Source organism: Anomaloglossus baeobatrachus, chromosome 1 (assembly GCF_048569485.1).
Source record: "Anomaloglossus baeobatrachus isolate aAnoBae1 chromosome 1, aAnoBae1.hap1, whole genome shotgun sequence".
Classification (NCBI taxonomy): Eukaryota; Metazoa; Chordata; class Amphibia; order Anura; family Aromobatidae; genus Anomaloglossus; species Anomaloglossus baeobatrachus.
In genome coordinates this window covers 168,885,636-168,893,256 of record NC_134353.1, presented here as the reverse complement: position 1 = coordinate 168,893,256, position 7,621 = coordinate 168,885,636, and positions in this window count along the sequence as shown.

Sequence of the window (7,621 nt, the reverse complement as noted above, 5' to 3'; positions counted from 1 at the left end):
CGCCTGATTTGCAGCCACTAAACATGCTGGGCTTCTTAATCAATCACAGTAATGCTGCAGCCATTTTGGTTGTGGGATTACTGTGATTGGCTGGCCGCACAGCGCCTGAGGTATGCAAAAGCACATTTGGACAAGACCGTTACATTTTGGAAGACGGTCCTGTGGACTGATGAAACAAAGATTGAGTTGTTTGGTCATACAAAAAGGCGTTCTGCATGGAGGCAAAAAAACACGGCATTCCAAGAAAAGCACTTGCTACCCTCAGTAAAATTTGGTGGAGGTTCCATCATGCTTCGGGGCTGTGTGGCCAGTGTCGGCACCGGGAATCTTGTTAAAGTTGAGGGTTGCATGGATTCAACTCAGTATCAGCAGATTCTTGACAATAATGTGTAAGAATCAGTGACGAAGTTGAAGTTACGCAGGGGATGGATATTTCAGCAAGACAATGATCCAAAACACCGCTCCAAATCTACTCAGGCATTCATGCAGAGGAACAATTACAATGTTCTGGAATGGCCATCCCAGTCCCCAGACCTGAATATCATTGAAAATCTGTGGGATGATTTGAAGCGTGCTGTCCATGCTCGGCGACCATTAACTGAACTGGAATTGTTTTGTAAACAGGAATGGTCAAATATACCTTCATCCAGGATCCAGGAACTCATTAAAAGCTACAGGAAGCAACTAGAGGCTGTTATTTTTGCAAAAGGAGGATCTACAAAATATTAACGTCACTTTTATGTTGAGGTGCCCATACTTTTGCACCGGTCAAATTTTGTTTAAATGCGGATTGCACATTTTCTGTTAGTACAATAAACCTCATTTCAATCCAGAAATATTACTCAGTCCATCAGTTATTAGATATATGAAACTGAAATAGCTGTTACAAAAACCCAAATTGTTATAAAGAAAAAAGGTTAACATTAATAGGGGTGCCCAAACTTTTTCATATGACTGTACATTGCTAGTGGCCTTTGCAATTACAAAGCCGGACTCTACAATTTTGTGCTGCCTGGTACAAAGTATTCACTTGTACTTTTTCAACAATATTTTTGAGGTCAAAGTTTGCTTGGCTTGGGCCGTCAACATCTGCAAATATGTCACCAAAACCCAAAATGACAAAAAATCCAGTTGTTAAGAGACAGGGACGTGGTCGTGGTGTTGTCAGTGGTGGGCGATAAGGCACTGACCTGTGTCAAGTCAAAAGAAGCTTGATGCATCCCCTATGTTCCTGGCCAAATTTCTCGGTCTGGAACGAAACATGTGTGGAAGCCAGAAGAGTAAGAGAAGATTCTGTCTTGTATGGCAGAAAAGGCCACTTCCAATTTGTCAAGCAGCAACAAATATTCCAAGACCACACAGTGTACTGTGGATACCAATCCTCAACCTGGTCCTCCTTCCTCCCCCCATCATCAGTCACAGGAGATATGACCCCAAGGTTGGCCACTCTGAGGATCTGTTTTGTACGTATCCTTTGGTTCGCTCTGGCCTCTCACAGTGCATCATTTAAGAGTGACGTGAGGAGGTGGCGTGCTTTGACGGGCAACTATTTAAGGACCTATGGCCAGAAGAAAGCCACTTTGAGGAACCTGATTTATTGTCTCCAGAGGTAGAGGTTGATGATGATAATGAGACACAGTTGCCATGAGGTCAGCCTACAATCTCAATTGGAAAGGATGATGAGATGGAAGACGAGGTGGTCAATGATGAGTCCACTGATCCAACCTGGACCGTTGACATGCATAGCCAGCATAGAAACACAAAGGAAGATGGATATTTAGCACCAACACAGGCACCAAGGGCTAGTGGTTTGCCCAGAGTAAGAACTGGGTTAACTGTTCCGAAAACCACCCCCACTGTGGCCAAGTGAGGACAAAGGGCTGTTCAGCCGCTGTATGGAAGTTTTTTTATGAAAGTCATTCAGAGAAAAACATTGTAATCTGTAGCATCTACCATACCAAGTTGAGCAGAGGCCAGGGCAGAGGCAACCTGAGCACCATCAGTCAGGGCCGCCATCAGGGCAATACTACTGTGCCTGGTGTACCGGGCCCGGTGAAGAGAGGGGGCCCGGAGAGGCCTGGGGTAATTACTTAGCTTTGTTAAGCCCCGGGCAGGCCAGGCCTCCCCTCTTCACCAGGCCCCAGTCACAGCCGCATCAGAGGAGCCCAGCGGTGTCGTTTCAGCCACTGCACACAAGGCTAAATTGCAGGCGAAGCCCTTCTAGGGCATCACATGCAAATTAGCCATGTGGCCAGAAGCGAGGCAGTGGAGCAGAGCAGGGAGGTGGCGTGTCATCACACAGCACTGTGATGAGATCATCACTCTGCTGGGAAAGGTAGGCGCTCGGTGAGCTGACCATTGCCGTGGGTGGTGGGGGGAGCCACTGCCTTGCTTTAGGTAAGGGGTTGGAACCGCAGGCCTGTGATGAGTTTGTGTGCCCGCTCCCCAGTGCTGTCTAGCCCCCCCCCACAGTGCTGTGTGCAGCCCCCACCCACAGTGCCCTGTGCAGCCTCCAGTGTTGTGCTCTCTCTAATGCTGTGTACCAGTGATGATTGCCCCCCTAGTGATGTCTGTGCTCCGCAATTGCTGTCCGTGCCACCCATTGCTGTCCGTGCCTCCCTAGTGATGGCTGTGCCTACCTAGTGATGGCTGTGTGCCCCCCTAGTGATGTCTGTGCGCCCCGCCCTAGTGATGTCTGTAATATAATTTTTTGTGGGAAATACTTCATCTGGAACAACTTCAAGTGTGCTAACACTTTTGGCCGTATGTGTTTGTATATATATATATATATATATATATATATATATATATATACATACTAGCTGTAGTACCCAGTGTTGCTTGCGATAGTAAGCGTCTCTCCGTCTCTCTCCCACTGTCCCTCTCTCCAAGCCTCTGTCTGTCTCTTTCCGTATCTCTTCCCTATGTGTGTCTCTGTTTGTCTGTCTCTGTATGTCTGTCTGTCTTTTTGCCTGTCTCTTTTCCTGTTTGTCCCTGTCTGTCCCTTTCTCTGTGTGTCTGTCTCGGTTTGTCTCTGCCTCTTTCCCTGTCTGCCGCTTTTTGTTTGTCTTTTCCTGGCTAGCTGTCTCTGTCTCTCTCTCTTTCCCTGTCTCTTTCCCTGTCTGTCTTTGTCTCTTTCCCTGTCTGTCTTTGTCTGTCTCTTTCCCTGTCTGTCTTTGTCTGTCTCTTTCCCTGTCTGTCTTTGTCTGTCTCTTTCCCTGTCTGTCTTTGTCTGTCTCTTTCCCTGTCTGTCTTTGTCTGTCTCTTTCCCTGTCTGTCTTTGTCTGTCTCTTTCCCTGTCTGTCTTTGTCTGTCTCTTTCCCTGTCTGTCTTTGTCTGTCTCTTTCCCTGTCTGTCTTTGTCTGTCTCTTTCCCTTTCTGTCTTTGTCTGTCTCTTTCCCTTTCTGTCTTTGTCTGTCTCTTTCCCTTTCTGTCTTTGTCTGTCTGCCTCTTTCTCTCTCTCTCTGTCTCTTTATCTGTCTCTCCACTGATACTATAATAAGCTTATGTGTGAGGTAATATGATAAGAATATCCTTCATTGCCTATAGCAACCAATCATAGCTCCTATTACTAACCTGTAGCTCCCAGCTCCATTGACTTTAATGGAGACAGGTTTTTCGGAGAGTAACTAAACTGCAGGGTTAAATTTTCCACTCAAAGTAATAGTCTATGACGTTCCCTGAGTCACATGAGGCGTCTTTGCAAAATTTTGTGATTGTAAATGTCCCTGACTGCCTCTGTTTGTCTCTTTTCTTGTCTGTCTGGCAGTCTGTCTCTCTGTCTCTGTTTCTTTCCCTGTCTCTTTCTCTCTGTCTCTGCTGTCTCTGTGTCTTTTTTCCTGTCGGTCTCTTTCCCTGTCTCTCTTTCCCTGTCTGCCTCTTTCCCTGTCTCTCTCCCCGTTTGTCTCTTTCCCTGTCTGTTTTTCTCTATCTGTCTCTCCATCGATATCATTTTCCTCACGCATAAGCTTATTATACTAAGAATATCCTTCGTTGCCTATAGCAACAAATCACAGCTCCTATTACTAACCTGTAGCTCCCAGCTCCATTGACTTTAATGGAAGCAGATTTTTTGGAGAGTAACTGTAAACTGCAGGGTTACATTTTCCACTCAAAATAATAGTCTATGACGTTTTCTGAGTCACATGAGGCGTCTTTGCAAAATTTTGTGATTGTAAATGTCCCTGACTGCCTCTTTCCCTGACTGCCTCTTTCTGTTTGTCTCTTTTCGTGTCTGTCTGGCAGTCTGTCTCTTTCCCGGTCTTCTCTGTCTCTGTCTGTCTCTTTCTGTCTTTTTTCCTGTCTGTTTCTGTCTCTTTCCCTGTCTGTCTCTCTCTCTAGGGTGCTTTACACGCTGCGACATCGCTAGCGATCTCGTTAGCGATCTCGTTAGCAATGTGACACACCAGATCGCAGATGCGATCTGCCGAGATCGCACATGTGACCAGCACTAGAAAATCGACCTATGTGCGATCTCAGCAGATTGCATCTGCGATCCGGTGTGTCACATCACTAACGAGATCGCTAGCGATGTCGCAGCATGTAAAGCACCCGTCTCTGTCTCTCTCCCTGTCTGTCTCTGTCTCTCTCCCTGACTGTCTGTCTCTCTCCCTGTCTTTCTCTGTCTCTCTTTCCCGTCTGGTCTCTCTCTATCCGTCTCTCCACCGATATCATATCACCTCACACATAAGCTTCTTATACTAAGAATATCCTTCGTTGTCTATAGCAACCAATCCCAGCTCTTATTAATAACCTGTAGCTTCCAGCTCCATTGACTTTAATGGAAGCAGGTTTTTTGGAGAGTAATTGTAAACTGCAGGGTTAAATTTTCCACTCTAAACAATAGTCTATGATGTTCCCTGAGTCACATGAGGCGTAGGCGCAAATTTTGTGATTGTAAATGTGACGGTGCGGATTCCTTTAGCGGACATACATTACACACACATACATACATAGCTTTATATTATACTAGCTGTAGTACCTGGGCGTTGCCCGGGATAGTAACTGTCTTTCTCCCAGTCTCTGTCTGTGTGTCGCTGTCTGTCTCTTTCCTTGTCTATCTGTGTGTATGTCTCTGTCTGTTTCTATCTCTGTCTGTATTTGTATCAGTCTGTCTCCATCTCTGTGTCTGTCTTTCTCTCTCTTTCCCTGTCTGTCTCTTTCCCTGTCTGTCTCTTTGCCCGTCTGTCTCTTTGCCCGTCTGTCTCTTTGCCCGTCTGTCTCTTTGCCCGTCTGTCTCTTTGCCCGTTTGTCTCTTTCCTGGGCCGTCTCTTTCCTGGGCTGTCTCTTTCCAAGTCTGTCTCTATCGAGGGCTGTCTCTTTCCAAGGAGGTCTCTTTCCAGGGCAGTCTCTTTGCCTGTCTGTCTCTTTTCCCAGCTGTGTCTTTCCAGGGCTCTCTCTTTCCAGGGCTGTCTCTTTCCCCATCTGTCTCTTTCCAGGTCTGTCTGTGTCTCTCTCTCTCTCTCTCTCTGTCTCTCTATCCGTCTCCCCACCGACATCATATTACCTCACACACAAGCTTCTTATACTAAGTTTATTTTGTACCTATAGCAACCACTGACAGTTGCTATTAATAGCCTGTAGCTCCCACTTCCATTCAGTTTAATGGAGGCAGGATTTTGGAGAGTAATTGTAAAGCGCGGGGTTAAATTTTCCCGTCAAAACATAGTCTATGATTCCCTCACATAGGGCGTCTGTGCAAAATTTTGTGATTGTAAATGCGCGACGGTGCGGATTCCTTTAGCGGACATACACACATACATACTGTACATACACACACATACATACTCAGCATTATATATATATATATATATATATATATATATATATATATATATATATATATATATATATATATATATATATATACATACACACACACACACACAAATAGTACAGACCAAAAGTTTGGACACCTTTTTTCATTCAAAGAGTTTTCTTTATTTTCATGACTCTAAGAATTGTAGATTCACATTGACATCAAAACTATGAATGAAAACATGTGGAATTAAATACTTAAAGTGTGAAACAACTGAAAATATGTCTTATATTCTAGGTTCTTCAAAGTAGCCACCTTTTGCTTTGATAACTGCTTTGCACACTCTTGGCATTCTCTTGATGAGCTTAAAGAGGTAGTCACCGGAAATGGTTTTCCAACAGTCTTGAAGGAGTTCCCAGAGATGCTTAGCACTTGTTGGCCCTTTTGCCTTCACTCTACAGTCCAGCTCACCCCAAACCATCTCGATTGGGTTCAGGTTTGGAAACTGTGGAGGCCAGGTCATCTGGCGAAGCATCCCATCACTCTCCTTCTTAGTCAAATAGCCCTTACACAGCCTGGAGGTGTGTTTGGGGTCATTGTCCTGTTGAATAAATGATGGTCCAACTAAACACAAACCGGATGGAATAGCATGCCGCTGCAAGATGCTGTGGTAGCCATGCTGGTTTAGTATGCCTTCAATTTTGAATAAATCCCCAACAGTGTCACCAGCAAAGCACCCCCACATAGTCACACCTCCTTCTCCATGCATCACGGTGGGAACCAGGCATGTAGAGTCCATCCGTTCACCTTTTCTACAAAGAAACAGTGGTTGGATCCAAAGATCTCAAATTTGGTCTCATCAGACCAAAGCACAGATTTCCACTGGTCTAATGTCCATTCCTTGTGTTCTTTAGCCCAAACAAGTCTCTTCTGCTTGTTGCCTGTCCGTAGCAGTGGTATCCTAGCAGCTATTTTACCATGAAGGCCTGCTGCACAAAGTCTCCTCTTAACAGTTGTTCTAGAGATGAGGTGTGTCCAAACTTTTGGTCTGTGAGATATATATATATATATATATATATATATATATATATATATACATACATATATACATACACACACACATATACATATCCACAGACACGTTTTTCCAGGCATGGCGTTAGGAGTGTGGACGGTTTGAGGGGTGGAGGTGGGGCTGGGGTGGAGCCTGGGCAGAGTCTCAAGGAGGCCCAAAAATTTTGCTAGCATGGGGCCCTGAAATTCCTAGTGACGACCCTGCCACTAGTATGCAGAACCACATAGCAGCCAAGAACCCCAGTAGGTGAGCAGGACAACCGGGTACCAAATTTTTGTCTGCGGGTCAAATCACTGCCATGTGCTACAGTTAGGTCCAGAAATATTTGGACAGTGACACAAGTTTTGTTATTTTAGCTGTTTACAAAAACATGTTCAGAAATACAATTATATATATAATATGGGCTGAAAGTGCACACTCCCAGCTGCAATATGAGAGTTTTCACATCCAAATCGGAGAAAGGGTTTAGGAATCATAGCTCTGTAATGCATAGCCTCCTCTTTATCAAGGGACCAAAAGTAATTGGACAAGGGACTCTAAGGGCTGCAATTAACTCTGAAGGCGTCTCCCTCGTTAACCTGTAATCAATGAAGTAGTTAAAAGGTCTGGGGTTGATTACAGGTGTGTGGTTTTGCATTTGGAAGCTGTTGCTGTGACCAGACAACATGCGGTCTAAGGAACTCTCAATTGAGGTGAAGCAGAACATCCTGAGGCTGAAAAAAAAAGAAAAAATCCATCAGAGAGATAGCAGACAAGCTTGGAGTAGCAAAATCAACAGTCGGGTACAT